The sequence below is a fragment of the Podarcis cretensis genome, assembly GCF_951804945.1.
Source record: "Podarcis cretensis genome assembly, chromosome: 3".
Classification (NCBI taxonomy): Eukaryota; Metazoa; Chordata; class Lepidosauria; order Squamata; family Lacertidae; genus Podarcis; species Podarcis cretensis.
This window is the reverse complement of record NC_137172.1, coordinates 73,046,606-73,070,438: the sequence shown is the minus strand read 5'-3', so window position 1 is coordinate 73,070,438 and position 23,833 is coordinate 73,046,606. Positions and strand designations below refer to the sequence as shown.

Sequence of the window (23,833 nt, the reverse complement as noted above, 5' to 3'; positions counted from 1 at the left end):
CAGCGCGAGGCCCCATTAGCTAAAGTGGTACCTCAGGTTAAGAACAGTTTCAGGTTAAGAACGGACCTCCAGAAGGAATTAAGTTCTTAACCCGAGGTACCACTGTACAGTTACAAACAGGAGGAAACGACCACACAAATAAAAGTTAACAAGACATGCATCACCACCACTACTAGTCTAGCTGTGCTTCGGTCCTTCTTCCCTGTCATCCCTCCTGTAAAGCATAATTCGATAAACTATCCAGAAAATCCTAAACCCACACACAAACTCAAAGGCTACATCGAATATATCTTGCCCAGGTGTTACTATGAATTCACAAGGAAACTTTTACCAACCTGGTGCCCTCCAGAGCGGCCAGCAGCGTCCTGACCAGTATCTCTTGAAAGGTCTCAGTAAATACTCCCTTAAAATCTAAAATGCATAAAACACTGTTTGCTCTTCTTATTTGCAGTGGCTCGGTCTCTCATACATTATATAATCCCCCCTTAACATGCATGCTTTTCGTTGGATGCCAGGACTGGGTACCCTCCCTCCCTTCTGTTCTGAACAGAGGAGAGGTGCAAAGAGCTGAAGTGACACAACCTGCAAGTGTAACCACAGTGCTAAACAGATTGTGCTCAGGAAACAACAGTGTGAGCTTTTGGTTTCTGCCTGCTTGAACACTTCTATCTCTACATTAAGGAGGTTTCTGGAGCAATAATCACAATCATGTTCTAATCAATACAGATGTACTGCAAACCATGGTTTACAAACCCATTTCAAATCATGGTTTCTGGACATTTGCAAACCATGGTTTAGCTATTCAGATACAATGGCATGATGTAGATGATCATTCCAGGTTTCATAAACCATGATTATGAAGCCAGAACAAATGCCAGGGATGAGTTTTTCTCCTCTTTCATACCAATGTGGCACTTCATTTCTGGATTGTATTAAGACAGTTACCCCATTATGTCCAACTAAGGAATTCTAGCTTAATGTCATATCTTGCTTAATGTCATATGCTAATATAACACACCTTAAGCCAAAGTGTGTTGTTCTGACATAAGAGGGAACTGTGGCTTAATACAAGCTAGAAATAAAGCACTGAAGTGGTACATGAAGGAAAGAGCACTAGTTTTGTTCTTGGTTCCAGATCATAGCTAAGGAACCATAATCCCTGATCTGGATGATACAGCTGCTGTATCACGCTGAGCTAAAAAGACCAGCAAGAAACAAAGTGGGGGCAACCTAATCTCCAGAAGATTCACACAGTCCTGATAAGCCATGACTTGGCTTACTGTGATGTGTGAACCAGGCCACTGTGTTGATGGATGCCTTACTGTGTGTTCTTTACTGATGACACGGTATGAAGCTTTCTACTTCATCTCATTGGAAATAGTTCCAGGAATGTCTCCTCTTTTTCCTGCTGTTTAAAAAAAATTAAGTGTAAGGTAACTACAGTGTAAAGGAAGTGCTTTCCTTTCTGGAAGTACTGTGTGATATAGGTGAACGTTTCCAAGAATGAACTCTAATGCAATTGCTTAGTGGTTCTTTCAGATTGTTGATTTAATTCACCCGGCTGTAATAGGTAACACTTAGAAAGTGCTGCCCAGAGGAGAAAACTTATAAAAGCAAAAAAGAGTCATCAGTTTAGTAAATCCCCTCAATTGCCTAATCCTCCAAAAGCCCTACTAGTAAAAGTCTTTTCAGGCTTGCTATTTTTTTAAATTGAAATTATGAATGAATTAATAAGTTTTGAAATAAAATCCATTCTAGTTTGCAGTTAGCACAGAAATTTTTAAAGCTGTATACAGATGCATTATGACTCCTATTTAGAATCCATTTATAACAATACACATTACTCTTCCTAAATCTCAGGCGCAGAAGTGCACACAAATCTGAGTTTTGCTGTCGTATTCCAAAACACATGTCAGAGGAAGTATTGAAAAAGAATGTGGGACAGGTGGATCTCTGAATGCTCTGCATATCCCTTTGCCTGACCCCATACAACACTGGAGATCAAAAGAGATTTGCAGAAGGCAAATGAAGACAAAGGGCTGTATTAAGGATTTTTCTTACCTGGTTAAAAAATCCAGCTTACTACATTTTTTAAAATCTCTGTACCCTTTGCTTGGCTATCCTGCCTGTATTTAAAAAGATTACTGGTTGATAGCCTTTGGTTTTCACTAATGGTTTACTGTCTCCAACGTATGGCTTATTAGAACCCACAGCAATAGGATATACAGTGGTACCTTGGGTTACATGCGCTTCAGGTTACATACGCCTCAGGTTACAGACTCCGCTAACCCAGAAATATTACCTTGGGTTAAGAACTTTGCTTCAGGATGAGAACAGAAATCGTGCTCCAGCAGCGCGGTGGCAGCAGGGGGCCCCATTAGCTAAAGTGGTGCTTCAGGTTAAGCATAGTTTCAGGTTAAGAACGGACCTCCGGAACAAATTAAGTACTTAACCGGAGGTACCACTGTATTTTAAAACAAGATAGGTTTTTGATAGTACAAGCAAGTTTCTAGAGAATGTTCTTAATCACTAATAATGTGAAATGATTCTCAATTCATTTCCTTCAAAAACGAGAATGAAAGGTGGTTTCTTAATCTTCTCCTGGAAGAAAAAGGAAACAAGCAATTGATAATTTCCAGAGTTATACATTACAGAACTGAACTGGAGGTTCCTTGACTGAAAATTAATTCACTACATTTGCTGCTGAGGAAATCCAAAACTCGTGCAAATTTATTCTACTTTTGAAGATTATGTTAAAATGCAAAGCCATATAGATCTACAGTAACTTCTGGTATGATTATAGGCTCTGGGGAAAGATTTGTAGCATAAATGCAGCTGTCATGTTAACAACTTTCTAACCTCCAAAGATATTTTTAACTCCATCCATGCAATTACAAGTATTGATTCCTTTCTTTCTATTTTATCCAAAGCTACAGTTGCCTCTGAAAAGTATAAAGTCAGCCCTTTGAAGTTCTTAACTTTTTCAAGCTATACTTTTCCTCCTATATATTTATAGAAACATCAGATACTCTAAACTGTGTCATTTAGCTTGCTTATAAGTCTCACTTCCATTTGGAAGCAGTTTTAGCATTCACACAGATCTATTTCACAGAACAAATGCTGAGCAGAAAAGACAAGGACATTTTTATATATAAGCAAATGCACTGGTCTACTCAGCAAGAGCAAAACACAGCTTTTTGATCTAGTAACAGGCTCTGAACCACACACTAGTGCCACATGGCATATAATATTTTAAAACTAGTTTTAGACTAAATGATAACTTTAGAAACACATTCAGTGGCTTCCCATAGTACCCAAAGAGAATCAAATAACCACTCAAAGAAGCATACAGGCAACTCCCCGTTTGCAAGGGGGTTGCATTCCAAGGCACAGCGCGAGTTGGCAGGACGTACGTAAGGCCCCCCCCCCCCCCCGTGCTGAAAACAGTGCACGGATCAGTTCTACATGCCTCAAATGTGTGCAAATGCGGAGTTGCCTGCATCTGGTACCCAACATCTCTATCCAATTAGGATATTATGTTATTTATTAATTCATTTAATTTATGCCCTGTATCCTCAAGAAATTTCAAAGTTATCATGCCAGTTACAGGAAGAGTCAACGTATTGGTACATAAAGAATATAGGATAAATGCACCTGCAAAATCTGAAAAGTTGTGGAATTGCTTCATGTGTAACCTACCTAGCTCACAGCACAACCTGCATTTAATCATGCTTTGGCTCAATTTGCTTCTGTCAGTTTTGCGGTTGTATGGCAGGCTTAAATTGCTAGCTAAGCATATGATGAGGCAATCACACAACTTCACCCAGAGCCACAAGGAAAATGAAAACGCAAGCAGGGTACTTCATGTATGAGAGGAGGGTTTCAGAAAAGCATACCCAGGGCACACAGATACTACAAAGTTTCATATTGGTTGGGGAAGATATCTTTAACTATCACGGCCTTCTCCCAAGAATCTTTTGCTGTTTGGCAAAAGTTCAAAGAATTTGCTCGGATTCTAGCACTGTAATCGTATACATGTTTACTCAGAAGTAAGTCCTACTGTTTTCAATGGGCCTATTCCCTAGTAAGTGTGTTTAAGATAAATGTATGCTCTTTTGGAGGACCATTCATCCTCCATAAAAGGGAGGGGATGAATGGTTACTTTTGGGGTGGGCAGGTAATGGGGAAGGTCACTCTCCCATGGTGTGGCCAAGAGCATGGTGTGGCCAAGAGCAGCTACGCCTCTGTACAAAACCCCTGAAGACTGAATATAATTGTTTTTGCTGCAGCCCCGAAATTAACATGCAAAAACTTCAGACCAGTATCAATTAGGGATTGCATCCCAGGGTTCTTTAAGAAGATGCAATTACTATTAAATCAGTTAAAAGTTTACCATATAGCAATGCATCTAGAGGTCTTACTCAAAACATCTGTCAAAGCATAGGGAAATTGTTTTTTATTAGTTCATTAAAATATAATGTGCTTTCCCATCCAAAAACCCATTGAAGAGGCAAATGGGGGTTAAAGCAAACTTCCCACTGAGAACTAAAATGTGAAAAGAAACCCAAATTGCCCTTTCAACCAAGGAGAAGCTAATCCTCAAAAGTTAACAGAATATCTCAGATTATCTCAAGACTGAGTTCTTTGCGTGACTCATTTGTTCTTCCAGCACAACAAAAATGCCGACAATCAGTGTTAAGTCTTGACTGTGTAGCCTGATAATCATTCCATGTCTATAGAACATACCACCACAGGAATTATTAACACATCATGGGTTGCAACATTTTCCACTTAGTTCAAGTCACCCTCCAGGTTTTTTTTCTACTTAAAAACTCTAGGCAGCTTGCAAACTCCAAATATTTTCACTATTTTCATCCAAGAAGATGGAATAACAGACTCATTGACATGGTAAGGGACCCCTGCCCATTAGGTCCAGTCGTGGCTGACTCTGGGGTTGCGGCGCTCATCTCGCTTTATTGGCTAGGTTGGCAGGAGCAGGGACGAGCAATGGGAGCTCACCCCATCGCGGGGATTTGAACCGCCAACCTTCTGATCGGCAAGTCCTAGGCTCTGTGGTTTAACCCACAGTGTCAGTCATCCCTTAACACACTATTCAGAAGCAATGCAGATGCTGCAGAGGTGTTTGCCATGTGGGGAGGGTAGAACAGCACTGAAGAAATGGTATGTGATTGTTAAAAATGAACAGACTCAACTAATCAAAGCCCATGAAAGGAATCTTTTTGCCCCAGGACTGATAGGAAACTGATAGTTAGAGCTACTTCAAGACAATGCTTACCAAGAGTTACTTACCAAGGCCTGCTTAATCCAGAAGATAGTTGGCCATGGTGAAAGTCCTTAAACATGTATACTTCATATGTGTGCTCAGTCACATTAAAATGTACCTGCCATGTATGCTGGCCAATTGATTTGTAAATGTAGCATGCCAGTGATCAATGGCCTGGTTTTGTTAGGATGATGACATTATACATGAAAGGGAAAGCACACATGGTAACTGCATCTAAATGTAATCAGGCACATGTGAAGACTTTACACAGGTAAGATCATGCCTGTATAAATAAAGCCTAAAGAGAAGTTACAAAAATAGGGTTTTCGGTGTCTCTGCCTTTTGTCACCAAAATGTTTTAAAAGAACATTGCTCAGTGCCTTCACCCAAATTCTCTTCCATTTGAGGAGTATGACTTTGGACATATTCATGTCACAGGAGTAGCTGAGGGCACAAGACTTGATGATCTCTTGCTGCTTGGCTTTCCTTAGCTTTCTGTATTACATCTCCTTCTGGGTTTTTGCAGTATCTGTTCCTTACTTTAGCATCTAAAAGCTCATTCTGATGCTCTCGCTCTCCATTGCCCAGGGTTGCTGGGGGTGAGGAAGGAAGAGAAGGAGTGACAAGGACTCACCCTTACGCTAGGAAGCTCATTTCAATCTGTGGATTCAATTACTTATGGGGTGGGGGGAACTGCTGTGAACGACCCACCCAGCCTCCTATTTCAGTTTTGCTGTGGGCCCATAAACCCTCCCCGAACTTCTGCCAGTTTACATTATCCTCACTTCTTTTTCAGTGGCTCTGCTGGAATTCAAAATGTTTCACTTCCTTTTTATTTTTAATCTTTCATGTTATTCTTTATAAAGCACAGACTTCTGGAGGCTTCTCCTACCCTCACAGGGCTTCTTTGGAGGTTTTTCCTGATTCAAAAGAAAGGAAAGCCAAACAGAAAACAACAAATGCTATCACTGAAGTAAAATAGCTATTTTCCTTTTTACAAAGCCTCTCCTCAGAAAAACTGACACCAGAGCATTGTAGTCTACTATTGGATGCAGCTGCTGCCTGCTGAGTTTCTCTCGTCTTCTGTTCACAGTTTCCATCACTGCTGAACTATTTTTATCAAGGCCATTATAACCTGCAAAAGCATGAAATGGACTTTAGTCCATTAAAGCATATACCATAATAAATTTGTCCGCTTTTGAGATTCTTTTATGCCACAATACAATTTTGTTGTTCTTCCACATATATAAGGCTGCATACATTGCTGGGCAAATGAACTCATGTCTGTCTGTCCATCTTCTCCTTAAATGCTTTGCTTATCTAGACTAGGGAAGTACCATCAGAAAGCTCAGAGGAAGGAGAAATTAACAGGCTAGTTATGGTTCTCTGTAACCTACTACCTCAGAAGAAATGCCTTTCAAATGGTTCCAAGAACTACATTTGAGGAAACCCCTTGATGACTGACAGGATACTTGGTGCCAGTGCTTTAGTAATACCACTAACTAACTGATATATCAGTTCCTTCCCTCATATCTTATCTATTTGTCAGATACCAAATCACAAGTCTGATTGGTAGGATGGGGTGGAAAACCAGAAGGGTGCTGAGAGCTGCGGCCAGTTCAGCAACACTACAACACTGATAAGAAAATAACTACAGTGGTAGCTTGGTTTAAGAACAGCTTAGTTTATGAACAACTTGGATTAAGAATGCTGTGAACCTGGAAGTAGGTGTTTTGATTTGTGAACTCTGCCTTGGAATAAGAACATGTTTCGCTTCCTGTTGAGTGGGTTCCATTTGTAAATTGAGTCCCCCGCTGCTATGGGAAAGCAAGCCTTGGTTTAAGAATGCTTTGGTTTAAGAACGGACTTCTCGAACGGATTAAGTTTGTAAAACCAAGGTACCACTGTATTTAAATACACCATAAAATATTTGGATAGTGAAAGCCTGTTACATGCAGAAGGTGAGCAGGAATTAGGATAAGCCATTTCCTAGCAGAGGACAGTTAATGCAAGTTAATGACATACACTGTTATGTCCAAATGGGAGTTTTGCATTAGTGGCTGGTGTTAAACTGTTTAAAGATTCATTTTACCAGATGTAGGAATATATACTAAGTCAGACTACTGGTCCATCTATCTATACTGACTGGCAACAAATTCAGGTTTTTAGGCGGGGGTCTTTCCCAGCCCATCCTAGAGAGACCAGGGATTGAGCTTGGGACCTTCCTGCATGTAAAGCAAATGTTCTACCTCTGAGCTATGGCCCTTCCTAAACAAGGCGGCAGCAATGCTAAGGAAAAAACAAGACTATAATTCTTCTATCGGAAAGGTTTCAAAATAAAATGAACCAAAAGCCCAAAGTTTCACACTCTTTCTAGCTGTAGAGGAAAACATGTACTCTCAGCAGCCATTGCAAAACAAATTAATAGATTTATCACTAAAAAACAAACAAACCCGACAAACACAAATTAATTTTTGTTTTAAAATTAAATTAATGGTATTTAAGGGCTTTGTTTTGACCTATAAAGCCTTAAATAGCTCGTACCCTTAAACCACAAAACTTCAATAACTGCCTCTCCCATATGAACCAACCTGGACCCTATGATCATCATCTGAGGCCCTTCTTCGTGCGTCTCCTCCACATAAGGTCCAGAGGGCCTCTTCTGTGGTGGCTCACCATTTGTGAAATGCTCTGCCCAGCAAGGCTTGCCTGGTGCTGTCATTACATATCTTTAGGTGCCAGGCAAAAACATTCCTCATCTTCCAGGACTTTGGCTAATTAAACAATCAATGGCCTTTTAAACTGTGGTAGGGGGTGTTATTGTTTTTGTTTGTTACTATGTTATGCATTGCTGCGTTTTTATATTGTAAACCACTGTGATCTCAGATAAAGGGTGGTATAGAAATTTAATAAATTATTATTACTGTTGGAACAAAACAAGAAGTCATCTGCATTTTTTCTTTGTTATTTTTTTCTTTTTTCTGATACCTTATCTTTCATTTCACTCCTTTATTGTGAATAGCATTTTATAGTGGTATAAATAACTGTAAATATGAAAAGAGAAAAAATATTCTCTATTTTTTTTTCCCTTGGTTATATGTATTTTCTTTTTCTTTTGTATCTTCTTTTGTTGTAAATATGTATGTTTTCTAATTTGTACTTAATAAATTTTTTTTTAAAAAAGAAGTCATCTGCATGATATCTTCCACAGCTTTTCTACTTGTAAGCAAACGAGATTATCCAAGGGATCCCAGCACTATGGAAGACAGCATAGAAAGGTTAATGGTAGCTACTTTCAAAATTATAATAACATGGAGAATGCGGCTGCAGTATAAACAAAGTAGGTTCCAGAGATCATTTAGGGGTTATAGTGGACAGCATAGCTGGTTCTAGTTTTGAGAAGCCTCAGCAGTATCCCATCAGATGGGTCATCTTCTCACCAGCTTCCTCTGTTCAGTGGCAGCAGTGTTGCCCTCTGAGGACACTGAGACATCAGTAGCTGCCCAATGGTAGACCCCTATAATGTCATCCAGGTATGCAAGAGGTCAGCACTGGGACAGAGCATTAAGCTACAGTCCTCACCCAAATTCATTAATCCCTGGCCCTCAGGCATAAAGCACCTACCACATTAACACCCAGATAGTTTTAATGTTTTAAAAGAAATAATTTTTGTGTACCTAATATTTTATTGCTCCTGACAGTTGCCTAAGAGTACTAGCTTTGAATAATTCGTTTATGAACGGAACAGTTGTGGTATAGGCAAGCTTCCCACACACTGCTTAACCATGTGGCTTCATTAGGAAATGGAAAAGAAAAGCTTATTCAGTTTTTATGACTATTCACCCTTTAGCATCTCAGCTGAGGGGGACAAGTGATCCTATTTATGTGAGCTGCAGCCATCACGTTTTTTTTGTTTTGTTTTTTGTTTTTGTGAGCTGGAAGCCACAAGCCTCGTTTAATGCAGACCAATGAATATGCCAGCCACGTTCTGAAAATGCTTATCTTAAAAATATCGGGAATTGTTTGCACTTTAAGCTGCAAGCAGATTTAGAAATACTGAGCTAATTTACTGTGTGTGTAATGTATACACATTTGAAATACACACACTCCACTATGAATGCAGGCTTTTTTTTTTTCCAAGGAAAAAAAATAAGGGCAGCAATTGTTGTCTTTTGCAACAAGGATAAAATGTTTGAATATACTTTCATCAACCTCTTGGTGCACTCTGCAGAAGAATACTGAGCTAGACAATGACTCAACTCTGCATTTTCCTTCTCTGTTCCTTCTGTGCACATCCAAGCCACTGCCACATTCTGCTGCTTAGTCTAGTTACTATATAACCTCTTTTGCTAGCCTCCACTCATGCCAAATACCTTGAGAATGGATGTCCTAAAGCTCTCTCTCTCTGCCACTACACTCATTACTATTGTTCCAATCCTTAAAACCTTTAAGTCTCACTATCAGTTTACAAACTGAAATGACTTGACTAGTATTTACCACTCCACCTCTGATTACCCCCCCCTACACTAACCGTCACTGATTTGTCCTTCTCCTTTTGTCCTTCTCTCAGGAGTGCATAGCTCTATGTGCCTCTAGCCCAAATCACACCTGCATTTTCAAGCAGTTAAATTGCTATTCAGGAAATTCTCCCTACTTCACCCCATCCACTATTCCTGTGGATTATCCAATATCCTGCTTTGGATATTGTTACTGCCACCCTCCCCTCTTGATAGTGTGTGGAAGGTAACACTTTCCTTGTTTGCCTATCCGGTGTACTGGTCCATACTCTCCTGCAACTTGATGCAAATAGAATCCCATCATGTCATTGTTGGTGACTGTCAAGAAAGTGTTTAACTCACATTTCTGCACTACACCTTCCTACCCACACTTCATTCGAATATTTATTCATTCTCTCTTCCCTTCCAGTTTCCTGTGAAGCTGACAACACCATGGAAAGCCCTGGTGAAATCGAAAGTTATCTTATCAGCTGTTGGTTTTTAAACAACAACATAAAATTATACACGCCCTTTTGGAAAACGACGAAATAGACAAGGCTTTTTCCTGACCTTATTGGTTTGATCAAAGAAGAAAAAAAGGTTTGGAAGATGCTGACACAATCATAGAAAAGGAAGTAGAATTGGGTAAAGGAGCTGAACCCCTTAACAGTACCCAAAACGACATAGTGAGGAGAGATTAAAATGCTAAAAAACATATTCCCAAGTAAGCCAAGCTCTATGGAAAATAGTTGGTGGATCACTAAAACTATTGCAGATTTCGAAAAAATCTGCTCAACAGCAACACACATGAAAAATGCAGAATGAAATGTGATTGTAAATCTATCTAATATGGCCAGCAATCAATTTAATAGCATTATACAGTACAGTGGTACCTCGGGTTACATACGCTTCAGGTTACAGACTCCGCTAACCCAGAAATAATACCTCGGGTTAAGAACTTTGCTTCAGGATGAGAACAGAAATCAACCGACGGCGGAGCGGCAGCAGCGGGAGGCCTCATTAGCTAAAGTGGTGCTTCAGGTTAAGAACAGTTTCAGGTTAAGAACGGACCTCCGGAATGAATTAAGTACGTAACCAGAGGTACCACTGTACATCAATTAATGCTTCATTTTTGTCTTTCACACATGCACAACAACAGTGGGAAAGAACCTCAAAAGCCCTTTTAAGCATGTGAGATCTGTCTTTGTCTTGTATACTCCTGTCTTAAATGCCTCTTGTCACGCTTGCATCAGCCTTATCCTCTATATCAACCAAATTAGCACATTATTCTGCCTACAGATTTCTCCTTAAAGCAAAATATACTTTTGCCAAGATTTTCCTAGCCCTCACATTTTCTACACAGTACTGGGTCAGCTAGATTTTATTGCATTCCCATGTAGCCTTTAACAAATCTTATCCTCTTTCCTCTATTTTCGTCTCATCTAGCTGCGTCCTTTCATTAGAAATTACATCAGTCCTGTCTACTCTGCAGCATTTCTACGATGCTGACACGAAGCAGATATGAAATAGTATTCAGGTCAGGAGATGGGTCCCAAACAAAGACATTCTTTGCCCAGTGGTGGAGATTCCTTACTGGCTAACAAGGTTGAGTATCTCCCATGCAGAGTCTACCAGAACAGTCTGTAGTCCAAAGGCTCTTCCAGACTAGCAGGTGGTATTCAAAAACATACTTGAAATTCAGGTTGTTAAATTAAAATGGATTTGGCATGCTTGCACAACAAACAAACAACCAACCAGATGTAGAGGATCAAAAGAACACCTATCAGTTTACATGGGGAGGAGAAAAGCCAGTTCCTTTGTGACATTCACTATTAGGGTTCTTGTTGAAAGTTTCAATATATGGATTTCCATAAATTTATTTCACCTATGCTGATATAAATCTTGACCATTTGGCAGGAAGGAAGAAAACTAACTAAGTAAAATTGTAGCAACTGTAATGCAAACACAATTTTTATCTCATACAAAGAGATGGATGCAACATGAATGCCTGGGCCGCCTTTTTGAGCAAGATCTTTCAGAGACCCTGATACCAACAATCTTACTTCTTTCCATACATTTTCCATTAGAATCATAGAATTAAATAATCTCTTCTTCAAATGCTGCTCCTACAGACATTTAGGCTGCAATCCTACTCACACTTACCGGGGAATCAATCCGTAGAAATAGCTCAGGCTTACTTCTAAGTACAGGATTGCTTTGCAAATCCACTGAAAATATCTCAACTATCCTGCACTACACTCTTTAAATTCACTCAAACTTGACTGTCCTTTACCAATATATAACTCATTAGAATCCTCCAGTAGCTACATCACAGTTTTAATTCAACAACAACTTGGAAAAAATGTTTGAAGACCACTGAGCTTAAAGCAGTTAGCTCTGTAAAGGCATTAGTATGCTTTATGCAGACCCAGGTAAGAGATCTGATTTGATTTATTCTGCATTCACATCTCTGCAACCACTTTAAAGATAGTACAGAATGAGTTTTTCATGCTGCCTTATACCACATTTTAGCTGTAGTTGAAGTAGGTGACGCTGAATATCTGAAGGTCCTGTCAAAAGTTCAAATTAAAGGACTAGAATTGTCAACATTTTGATTACGTTGTCCCAAGGCTATCCAGATTATGTAAAAAAAGAATGTTTATGCAATCCCAATATGTAACAGGGTTTCTATTCTCTGTGATACACAAATAAATTCACAAACGTGTTTCACTGCTGGAAGCTTATTTCCAGTTCCAGTTTTAGACAATTAAGAGACACTAACTTGGACTGGCAATGGCTGATGACGATTTGCAGTGGATTGTTTTCAGTGGAATGAGCATGTGGATGCACATTTGGATAAGGTCCAAATGCTCACTCCAGTGAAAACAATGTAGTGCAAATAACTGAGCAGCACTCTGATCAATGATGCATGCCTAATTAAACAAAGGGAAATCCATGCAAAGAAACATGTTTCCATACGTGGAACCTCTCAGATGGATTAATACAACCTAGCTAGGATAACCATTGCATTCCCTCTGCTCAACAGGGCAGCACCTAGCCAAGGTATAAGGACGGGAGTGGGCCTCCCTGAGCTTGGCTCCAAACACCTAGCTCTGTGGGTAGCTATTTCTGGTCTCCATGTGTCCCATCTGGGAAGTAACAGGCTCAAGACCCTCCAAGAAACTACACCTGGCTTGTCTTTGGCTTTATGACTGAAGGCAGAAAAACCAGGTTCATCTCCTGAAGTCGCTGCAGTGGCACTGGCTCATGGTAGGGGCAAGGAGGGAGAGAAGTAGCTTGTTTTCTCCCCCTTTCACCCACTGAAGCCAACCAGTCACAGAGGGCTGTGCTACGTTGGGATAATGCCTCCTTTACAGTTTAAAAGTAGAGGTGGCAAACCTCCAGTTCAGCGGCCTGATCCAGGCCGTGTGCCTGCGTGCGAGTGCAAGAGTGAGGTGTTGCCTCAAGAAGGTTGGCCAAGGCTGAAAGAGGCCATGATTTTTTTAAAAAGGCTTGACACTCTTGGGGTTGGAAGTCTTGTGTGCAAAGAAATCAGTACTGGAAGATGTGCAGGTGCCTATGCACAATTCACAGTAGTTTCCCCTTTGCTGGCGTTCTTGTAACTTAAATGGCAGCATGTTGCTTCGTGGTTGGAAAGCTTAGGAGGGGGAACTGGGATCTCAGGAATGCAAGTATCTTTTCAGCCCAAGGGCAGTGTGCATGTGCCTTCTACTTCTGCCATTTTGGTCTGTGTCTGTTGTTGTTGTTGTTGTTGTTGTTGTTGTTGTTGTTGTTTTAAAGAAGTGTAGATTTTCCTGCACAACTCAGGAGCAGGAAGTCTGCCCTGGCGCAGATAAATATACTCATCTTCTCTTTCTGACCCATTTTATCACTGATCATGTTAGCACATGGGACATCCACTTGTGCCAAAAACAGAAATGAACACATGTCAACTAATCAGTCTAACGTTATAATTTGCAGGATTTAGCCTATAGTTCCTTTGAAAAAGAAAGAAGAGGCCTGATGTTGAATATAATATCTCATATAAACTTATGCATTAACCTTCTCATATGTGGGACCTATGAATTTCAAGGGTGTTCACTACTGATAATTTTATCCATAAATATGTATGGGCTTAAGTAAGCTGTTTTCTGACCTATGGAACGGTCTTTTAAAATGTGTTTTTATAAAAAGAAACGATTGTTCTTATAATTAAGTGTTCTTTGTATAACTACAACATTAATATGTACTAGGCAACTGTATTGTGAAGATTATGTCTGTGCTAATATGCTGCTTTGGACTTTTGCCCACTAGTAATAATAAACTTTTGAATTAATTTTCTCCAGGGCTACAATTTTCAATCGATTTAATTGATAGCTTTACTAAAGCTTCAATGACAGATTAAAATTAGTATTACTCCCCATTTAATCAGTGGGTTTGAGATTAGGAGCAAAACTGAACACAGAGGCAGATTCAAATGAGTAATCAAGTTGCCAAATTATACATTTCCTTGCTCAGATACATTAATTTTGGTGGCTTGCAATCATCATCTCAAATATGGGGCAAGCATCATAGCCCTGCAATGTCTCTGGTTTGGATTAAAATCCAAAGATTTTAAGTCATCCCTTCCACCCTGACAGATGCCAGCTGCATGAGGAAAAATGCATTTTCAGCATGGCTATAACAACATGCCATGTATCAGAGGGGTGTGGAAGGGAGGGAGAGACCTGCTGGTCCTAAGATCTGCAAAAAAGTCAAGGTGATGGAAAGTAGCTGAAGAAGGAAACAAAACATCATCGTGCTCCCAAGGACATATTTAGGAATATCATATAATCTGATTTGATTGACAATTGGGTGAGAATAAACTGAGCAATTTTCTGAGTGGAGTAATATATCTTGGTTTTTGAGCTTGATCAGGATAGTTTACCCCATCACTATAGATCAGGCTGAAAATAGCATCTTCCCTAACATCAGTTGGCTGCTTTAAAAAGTAATAGTTTTCGGGTCATAGCTGAAATTACGCAACCATCACCAAAATATTATGGGCTGGTTCACATGACAGAGTGCAGAGAGATGGCATGAATGTGTGGGCTCCCAGAGTGAAGCTCACAACCTCTTTGCTTCCCCCCGCCCCGTCCTTTTTACTGTTGTACCACTTTGAACTAAGCCAAGGTTTGTGGTTAAGCTGGGACTTGTGGTTAAGCTTTCTCTTCGCTAACTGCGATCTGTTACCTTGGCAAAGTGACTGCAAGCTTTTTGCCAGGAGCCCACACATTTGTGGAGCTTTGCTAAGCCACACTTTGGCTTACCATGCTTCAAGAACCAGGCCAATGTTATGTACCAAATCGAAGAATTCCAGTACATTGCCTAGTTAAGCCCCACCCTGCATAATCAATCACATGACACGGTGCACGCACACCATTTGAATGGGAATGCCCATCAACTTTGCAGGGGGCCAAGCCCCCTCAAATATTTTATTCTGGGGGCCAACCCCCCCACGGCCCCTAGGAGTTGGTTCCTATGCCAAGAAGATATCAGTCCTATCATATTGCTGCTCCTCTACTTTTGGAACTTGGATTCTGTCTGATAGTCTTTAAGATAAGGAATTGATGAGACCGATCCGCTATGAATAAGCAAAGTTGTAGCTCCCCAAGAATGAAAACTTCTGTGGCAAAATGCAAACTATTTATCCCTATGAAGCGGGGTTCTTGAAGTTCTCTTTCACGTGATAAAAATGTTAAATATTCATGGACATGCTTTCTTTCTTTTCACTGTATATCATATGAACCTTAATAGGGTTTTTTTTTTTTTAAAAAAAAAATAATAATAATCCAATGATGTTTAAGTTTAGGAGCAGAAGGCAGAACAGGCATTCTGAGAACACATCTGACAATATTAAGTCAATTAATACTGATACGCCAATAAAAGATTCAGCAGAGCAAAATTCCATAGAAGACTTCCAGCAGCGTCACACACACAAAACGGCACACTTTCCCACTCAGAAAATACATTAAAGCTTTTCACCATTTTGCTCCCTTCCACACCAAAACTGACAAGTATAATATAGAAAGCACTTGAACATTGGAAAATGTGGTTGGAGAAAACAGCAAACAGATGGCTCGGCAAGATATAGGGCTGCTGGTTTTGCTCTTAATTTTAGTTGTATTTTAAAAACATTTCTACCCCAATGGATTTACAATGCTGCAAGTTAAATAGATCTTTTTATTTTAAGTGCATTGAAATAGGTACGCCATACATAATAATTCTTGTATAACAAAGGTCTCTTTTTATTATTTTTAAGCACTTCAAATAAGAAACCTAATGACTTCACCACATGCAAAATATATAGCATGAGATCTTACTTGTTTAATAGCACAAGACAACTATGAACCCCATGGGAAGCACCCCACATATTTTTATCTTTTTCCCTGGGAATTTTTGTTCAAACTAGTAACAAAATAACAGTGTTCCCATATCCTTTTTTATTTTTTGTTTTTTTAAATCAGCGCAAGCCAGTGGGAACTTTGTCTTCAGTATTAACTGTTGCAGTTGGGGATCATGCAGTCCCAATGAAACAGTTGAAAAAGACTTGTCCATTTAATTAAAAAAACACACTCCTGCATGTGATATTTATTTATTTAATCTGCATTAAGGCACACACAAAAAGGGGGCAGCATTAAGGTGCTTAGCCATATCCTGATGACCCCACCCCACCATTTTGCATACTTGAATTTATGTTTGGATACCCTACATTGCATTCAGTGTAGCACTATGGCGAACATTCTGTCAGTACAAGGATTTCGCCTTGCATGATGGAACATCCTTCTCCCAAGTGCCCCTAAATATGCTCTTGGGGTCTCCCAGAGCAAGAGTCTGCGTGGTTTTCCCCCTTGCCCTGCTCCTTTCCCAGGGAAAACCTGTTCTTTAGTGCTAAATTGGACCAAACATCAATATGGAGAGAAAACTCACAGTGGCTACTGTGAGAACAGGATGCTGAGCCAGATGGGCTCTTCTTATGCTCTTACCATGTCTGGAGAGCAATTTGGACAATGATCTCCCCAGGTTCCTTTTATCCTCTAGGCAATAAATTCATGAGAAAGATCTCTCCTCTGTTTCTCCAACCTTTCCTCTCTGAAAGCAGGAACACTACAAATCAAGATTTCAGAATTAGTGTTCACAAGTGTCTGACTCTGAAATGATATTCACACATATCAGTGCCACTCAAGTTCTGAACCTGCAAAGGAACCCAATGCCCTTAACATTTATGAAACTCAAAAATCACAGAGAGTTACAAATGTCAATACTAGCGAAATACTATTTTCTGACCCTACCAACAACAGAATAGAGGAGAAAAGAAGTTTTTTGGTGGCACATAATAACCTATGTAAAAGAAAAAAATTGTTAAAGAAGACGGCATGTTTTGGCACTTTCTTGCCATGTTTCTTGTTAAATCTGGGGAAGGCTAACAAGGAAGAGAAAAAAAATAACTTAAAAATAAAAAATGCAAAACTTTTCAACATTCAGTGGTTGGTTAACTTGTATTCTCAGATACCCAGGTTCCCAAATACTCCAACCAGGTCCCTCTGAATAATTTCTCAGCTGGTTCTAGTAAACAACTTAAGATAGTGCTTTTAAGGGGTCAAGGCCTAACAGTGTCTTTTTAGAAGGTTTCACAATTTCATTAAGAACATGACATACATACCTGCATATTGAATGAAATAATACAGCAGTAGCTCATCTCAGGCAACAGCTGGGGCTCTCATGCAAACTTGGCTTTGTGTCAAAGCCAAGTCAAGAAGATTCTGCTGTTTTCTTTGAGGACAAGAAGATTTTGTTTTCATTCTCATATGAACCAGTTTTTAAATATATCAAAGTGTTTATATGCCATCACGCAGGAAAAGCTAGAAATCCATTGCTACATATTCTGCTCCATATTTAAATGTCACAGCAGCCACTGAAAAAAACAAACTCAGCAATAAATCCTCTTATTATTTGCTGTTTTTACTACTCAGCATGTGATGTTTTAAAGTATGACGGCAAAGAATGTTTCCTCCTATATTCTCTTAACCTATACAATTTATTTTGCTCACTTGACATGCATGCTCATATGTTAGTAAAAGATATTCCACTCCAGATTTTAGCTTGCCAGTAACTTCAGCTTTGCCAGTAACAATGCCAGAAACTAGTGAATACTCAATCTATTCACTGAATTGCAAATCAGACAAGAAACTTCTTCCTCCTCCTAAGACTTCTTTCTAAAAGGTTTCTTTTTGCATCTAGGTCTCTTTCCTTATAAGCAGAACCCTTAGAACCCACAACCAAGCCTTTTGTAATCATCGTAACGTTGCCTTGCTTTAATTTTTAATATTGTGAAGAGATCACAGCAGCTTGCAAAACTAGGAATCAGATGACACTCTTGAGATTGGCAAGTCTTTTTCTCTGGCGCCACAGGATGCCAGCCAATTATACATATATATAAATCATTACATTTTCACACCAAAAAATGGGCATGTAGTCATAAAATGAATTGTATTACAATGAATTAGACCCAAAAAGACTTTCAGAAATCACTGGAAGCAAGTATGTTACAAGAACATTTTAAATGTTCTTATGTAGCAGCTACATAAATGGCACATCTAAAGGCAAGATGAGACAATATTTGCAGAATCTGCAATATTTGGCAAAATCACTGGGGCCAAGAGTGCAGCTGTCTAGCTTAATTAAGTTTCTACTTGTTGCAAGGATTTAGGTCAAACCCTTAAAGTTACTCATGGGATTTTACAATCTGACATTTTCTTAAGGTCTGCAATGCAGACAGTAGTGTGTAACATGCAAATGAACAGGAGATCAGAGGAATCCAAGATACATAACATCAAGATCCTTCAGGGTCACTAGTTTAAAATTATACAGGTCACAACAGTGGCATGTACAAGTTGCTGCCATATGTTGGCTCCTTGGTCTCTCCTATGGGAAGCAACTATAGGAATTTCAAAATAGTTTCTATTTTGGCTGCTGTCCATAGAACAACTCCATATAATTTGCATCCTCAATAATATTAGTTGAGGCCCAGCACAGAGTGGACACAGTGACACAGCTGGATTTACAGGTTCACCAGCAGTGTGAATAAACAAAACTCTGAGATTTTTTTTTAATGCAATTAGGAATGAAAAACTTTTTTTAAAATGTATGTTCACTAATTTGTAACAGCCACATGGCTAACACGCAGACATGCAAGAGCTTTTAATAACTGAGACTTTGTTAGTAGTATTTATTCACTGCTGTTCTCAAACAGTAAGTCAAATCTTAATCTCATTAAAATCTGTCAACAGTCCATATAAGAAACAGATTTTACTTTTCTTCACACAAATACACACGTTGCCCCAGCCACATGTAGACAACGAATGAGGAGTGCTTGGTGATGCCTGGGAATTTTTAGAAAGCAATAAATATTGTGATTTTTAAATGGATAGTGTAATTTGTGAATTTGGATCCATCATACCAAAAATCAGGTAAAGTTATGTTTTGGTCCACTATCTTGATTCAAAATGGTGTCCAGCATCCAAATGTCTGCAAAGACTGCCACCCTCATCTCAGGAACCCTCATGCCAAGTTCAGTGAAGAGGCAGCTGAACCTATGCCAAAAATGGATGAAGTCACACAAAGCTGGTGCTTTGGTCCGCCATCTTGATTTAAAATGGTACCTGGCATCCAAATAGTGACAAAGTCCGCTGCCCCACCTCAGAAACCATCATGCCAAGTTTGGTGATTATATCTTGAGATGTGGCTGAACCCATACAAACATACAAACAAACAACCTTCCAAAATACAGTATATAATAGATAAAAATAGTGAAGATTCCTCCTACCCTTCTCCAGTATACAACAAAGGAGATGAAGGAAAGCACCAGACAAAACAAGAGGAGAGAAGCTCTAAAACCTAGATGATCCAGGACTACAAGTTCTGGAAGTTACAAGTTCCTTACCTCTGAACTAAAGTCTACTGACTTATCATTCATTCAGACCAACATTTTTTGATTTATAATCTTCATCTGTCACTGTAAAAAAGGTAACCCTCTTTATCTTCTGCCTCTGCTTATAACTGCAACTATCAAAATGCAGTAAGCTGTATAGATAAAATTTAGTGCACCTTAGGGGCTGTCACTTCACTATACAGCAAAACAGTTCCATTCATCTCCACCCCAGAGTCCTCTTTTCATTTAATAAACTCCTGATCTCCAAATTGAAAGCTATTATTTAAACAAAAATAATTTTCTTTTTTGTTTGCAAATATTTTTTAAAGAACAATAGCTGTGAACCTGTGATGTAGCCTCACATGGGCAAGTGAGACTCCTCCACTGAAAGCAAAAGCAAGGGAGAATGTCTGATCATAATCTGTAAAAAATATATACTCTGGTACTAAATTCAGAGTAGGGTACATAGGATAGGAGAATATATGTTAATGATCAACACTTTTGGTGGACTGCAGTATATTAAACAAAATGTTCAGTAATATTGTTGCCATCTTCTGGATTTGTTTTTTTAAATGGTCCAGTGTACAAAGTTGTTCTCAGCACATATAACAAGCGTTTGCCTTCTGAAAAGACACATTTGTAAGACAGCAGGCTGCAGTGGCGTAGCGTGGGTTGTCAGCACCCGGGGCAAGGCAAGTAATTTGCACCCCCTAACCCGTGGATTTGCGCCCCCTAACCCTAACCCCCAGATGTTGCGCCCGGCGCGGCCGGCCCCCCCTGCACCCCTCACACTACGCCACTGGCAGACTGTTTATACTAGAAACGAGGTTACATTTAACTTCAGTTGAGTACAGTGGTGCCCCGCAAGACGAACGCCTCACAAGACGGAAAACCCGCTAGACGAAAGGGTTTTCTGTTTTGGAGGCGCTTCACAAAACGAATTTCCCTATGGGCTTGCTTCGCAAGACGAAAATGTCTTGCGAGTTCCTGCGGGGTTTTTCCCCTCCCCCCCCTTTTCCTAAGCCCTAAGCCGCTTATCAGCTGATCCGCTGATAAGATGCTTATCAGCTGATCCGCTAAAAGCCGCTAAACTGCTAATAGCGCTAAGCCGCTAAGCTGTCAATGGGCTTGCTTCGCAAGACGAAAAAACCGCTATACGAAGAGCCTCACGGAACGGATTAATTTCGTCTTGCGAGGCACCACTGTATTAGAAAAGCAGAACCTTATCTAGTACAGCATTCTGCTTCCCACTGTGGCCAACCAGATGCATCTGGGAAGCACACAAGCAGGACATCAAGGCAATAGTCCTCTCCTGTTCTTGTTCTGCCAGCACAAGAGGCTTCCTGCTGTTGATCCTGCGGAATGCATTTAGCCACCATGACTAGTAGCCATTGATAGCTATATCCTCTATCAATTTGTCTAATGCCCATTTAAAGCCACCTAAATTGTCAGCCATTTCCACATCTTATGAGAGCAAATCCCAGAGTTTAATTTTGTGGTGCTGCCTTGGAAACTGGTGCAGAATGTAATGACTAGATGACAGAAACAGTCACCAGAAACAGCTCTATTGACTTATTTGTTTGCAGCCATAATTCTGGGCAGCATGAGTTTCAAAAGCCTTAGCAACCATATACGGAATGGGACCCAGATACCTGCATGAACATCACAATAAATGAGACATAAGAGCATAAGAAGAAGAACCCTACTGGATTAGAACACATGTCCATCTAATTTCACAGTGGCCAATTAGATGTCTGTAGGAAGCCCACATGGATGTATGGAAGTGAGAGCTGGACCATAAAGAAGGCTGATCGCCGAAGAATGGATGCTTTTGAATTATGGTGCTGGAGGAGACTCTTGAGAGTCCCATGGACTGCAAGAAGATCAAACCTCTCCATTCTGAAGAAAATCAGCCCTGAGTGCTCACTGGAAGGACAGATCGTGAAGCTGAGGCTCCAAAACTTTGGCCACCTCATGAGAAGAGAAGACTCCCTGGAAAATACCCTGATGTTGGGAAAGATGGAGGGCACAAGGAGAAGGGGACGACAGAGGATGAGACGGTTGTATGGTGTTCTTGAAGCTACCAGCATGAGTTTGATCAAACTGCGGGAGGCAGTGGAGGACAGACGTGCCTGGCATGCTCTGGTCCATGGGGTCATGAAGAGTCGGACACGACTAAACGACTAAACAACAACAACACAGGAAGCCCACAAACTAGACCCGAGTGCTACAGCACTCTCCCCACTCATGTTCCTCAGGCAACTGATATTCAGAAACATACTACTTCTGCCACTGGAGGTAGTACATAATCACTAAATATGATAGTCATTGACAGCTTTATCCCTCCCTGCCCCAATAAATTAACAGAATCCCCCTTTAAAGCTACTGAAGTTGATAGCCATTGCTACATGTTGTGGGACCAAATTGTACCATTTAACTATGTGCTCTGTGTTTTGCTGTCATATGAGACCCTTCTTTGTGCTCCCTTACATTCGGAAATGAGGCAGGTGGTGATGGCCCCCCTATGAATACCCTAGAGACTCACATGCCACCTTCACTCCCAAGTTTCAGACAACAGGTCAAGTTATTTTATTCACCAGGCATTTTAACTGGCTTTATGGACAGAACCCAAAAGTTTGTATATGAACTGATTTTATTCCCTGATTTTAAACATCTAGGGCTATTTTTTTTTTTAAAAAAATGCTTTTAAAATGTTCTTGTTTTTAAGTTATTTGGTGGAGGTGTTTTTTGTTTTTGTTTTTTTCAAACCCTTCAACTTATTCCTGTTTTGGAATTGGTTTACAGATCGAAAAGAACATAAAAATATCTTAAATAAATGAACAAGTACAGTTACCTGTGCAAAATTAAGGCTAGAGGGAAAATACATAAGCTGAATTTGCAACAGCAGAAGCATTACTATCAAATGCTCTGAAGCCACAACTAAACATATTTCATGTGTAGAAGATATACAAGCTCACGAAGAAATGAGTGAATGTATATATTTGGGGTGTAAGATGGACTAAATGCCTCAAGGCAAAGTTAAGATTTCCCCTGAAAGTAGTGTTTTGTGTTGCTTGTTCTCAAGGGTATGTGTGTGAAATTATCTATCAAAATAATGGCTGCTAAACAGAACAATGGTTTCCATCGAAGCCATATTAATAGACTGAAGGCTCTCTCTAAAGTAATTACCTAGACACAAAAAGGAAAGGGGAAAAAATCATTTGGGGGAGAGATAAAAGTGCTTGCTGGGAAGAGTGAAAAGGTATCAGGTGTCCCTTGGTTTGCTTCTGGCCCCCTTCATTGCCCAGAATATTGGCAAGGAAATTGCTATTAAGTCACCCTGAGCTGAAAGGACAAAGTGGTATTGGTAGTGCTTCCAAGCATTTTAGAACAGTTAACCTAGAAAAAGACAACACATTCCAGTGACTGTTCACAAAACATAAAAGAAATCCTTTGAGCCTGACATTTACCAGAATTCTGAAGCCCATTCCATCCATTTCTTACAAACTAACCACCCACTCATGGGTTCACAATGATTACCACAGAATCACAGAGCTGGAAGAGACCAGAGTCTCCCAAGTCCAGGTTTAGGCACCTACCTATTGATTAACTTTCAGAATTCAAACCACAGGATACTAAAACCAGAGAGAAAACGTGAGAGGACATTTTTTAAGATAAATTCATGAACACGAATGAATCCCATTCACTATAAACTACAAGCTTTACTGTGTACAATTTCACATTATTCAGTGATCCACCATATTTGTGATCCATTGAAGCACATGAACAAAGCATTTCCATGCATGATGGGTTGTTGTCATCAAACAACTCTTCTCGCAATGGTGTCTCATGCCTCATGGAGTGCTTTATATTCCAGCCCACCAGAAGGAAACTTCTAGATGCTCCAGAAAGAAAATAGGTAATTTTTATTTTATTTTTTTGCTCAGTCCTTGAGGCATGTTGCCCCATCAGCCTTCACTGTCCCCATTTCCTTTCTCTGAACTCTAGATTATTTGTTCAGGAAGTGACTACAAGAAAAAAGCTGAAGACTGGAGAAATGTGCTGCATCTTAGGTTCAGGAGC

At 39.9% G+C, this 23,833-nt stretch overlaps 1 protein-coding gene across 11 annotated transcripts in view; it reads right to left on the bottom strand.

Moving 5' to 3' along the window:
- FYN (FYN proto-oncogene, Src family tyrosine kinase) overlaps positions 1–23,833 on the bottom strand; it is a 114,231-nt gene that overhangs the window by 81,401 nt on the left and 8,997 nt on the right. For 2 of the 11 annotated variants that reach the window (XM_079971683.1, XM_079971680.1), the window contains exon 2: positions 17,483–17,592. The exons of 7 other annotated variants lie outside the window; for them this stretch is intronic. The gene's annotated coding sequence lies outside the window, so the exon portion shown is untranslated. Of the gene's footprint in view, positions 1–335; positions 410–17,482; positions 17,593–23,833 lie in introns of those variants that run through there. 2 more of the 11 variants (XM_079971684.1, XM_079971686.1) reach the window with 2 other exon arrangements.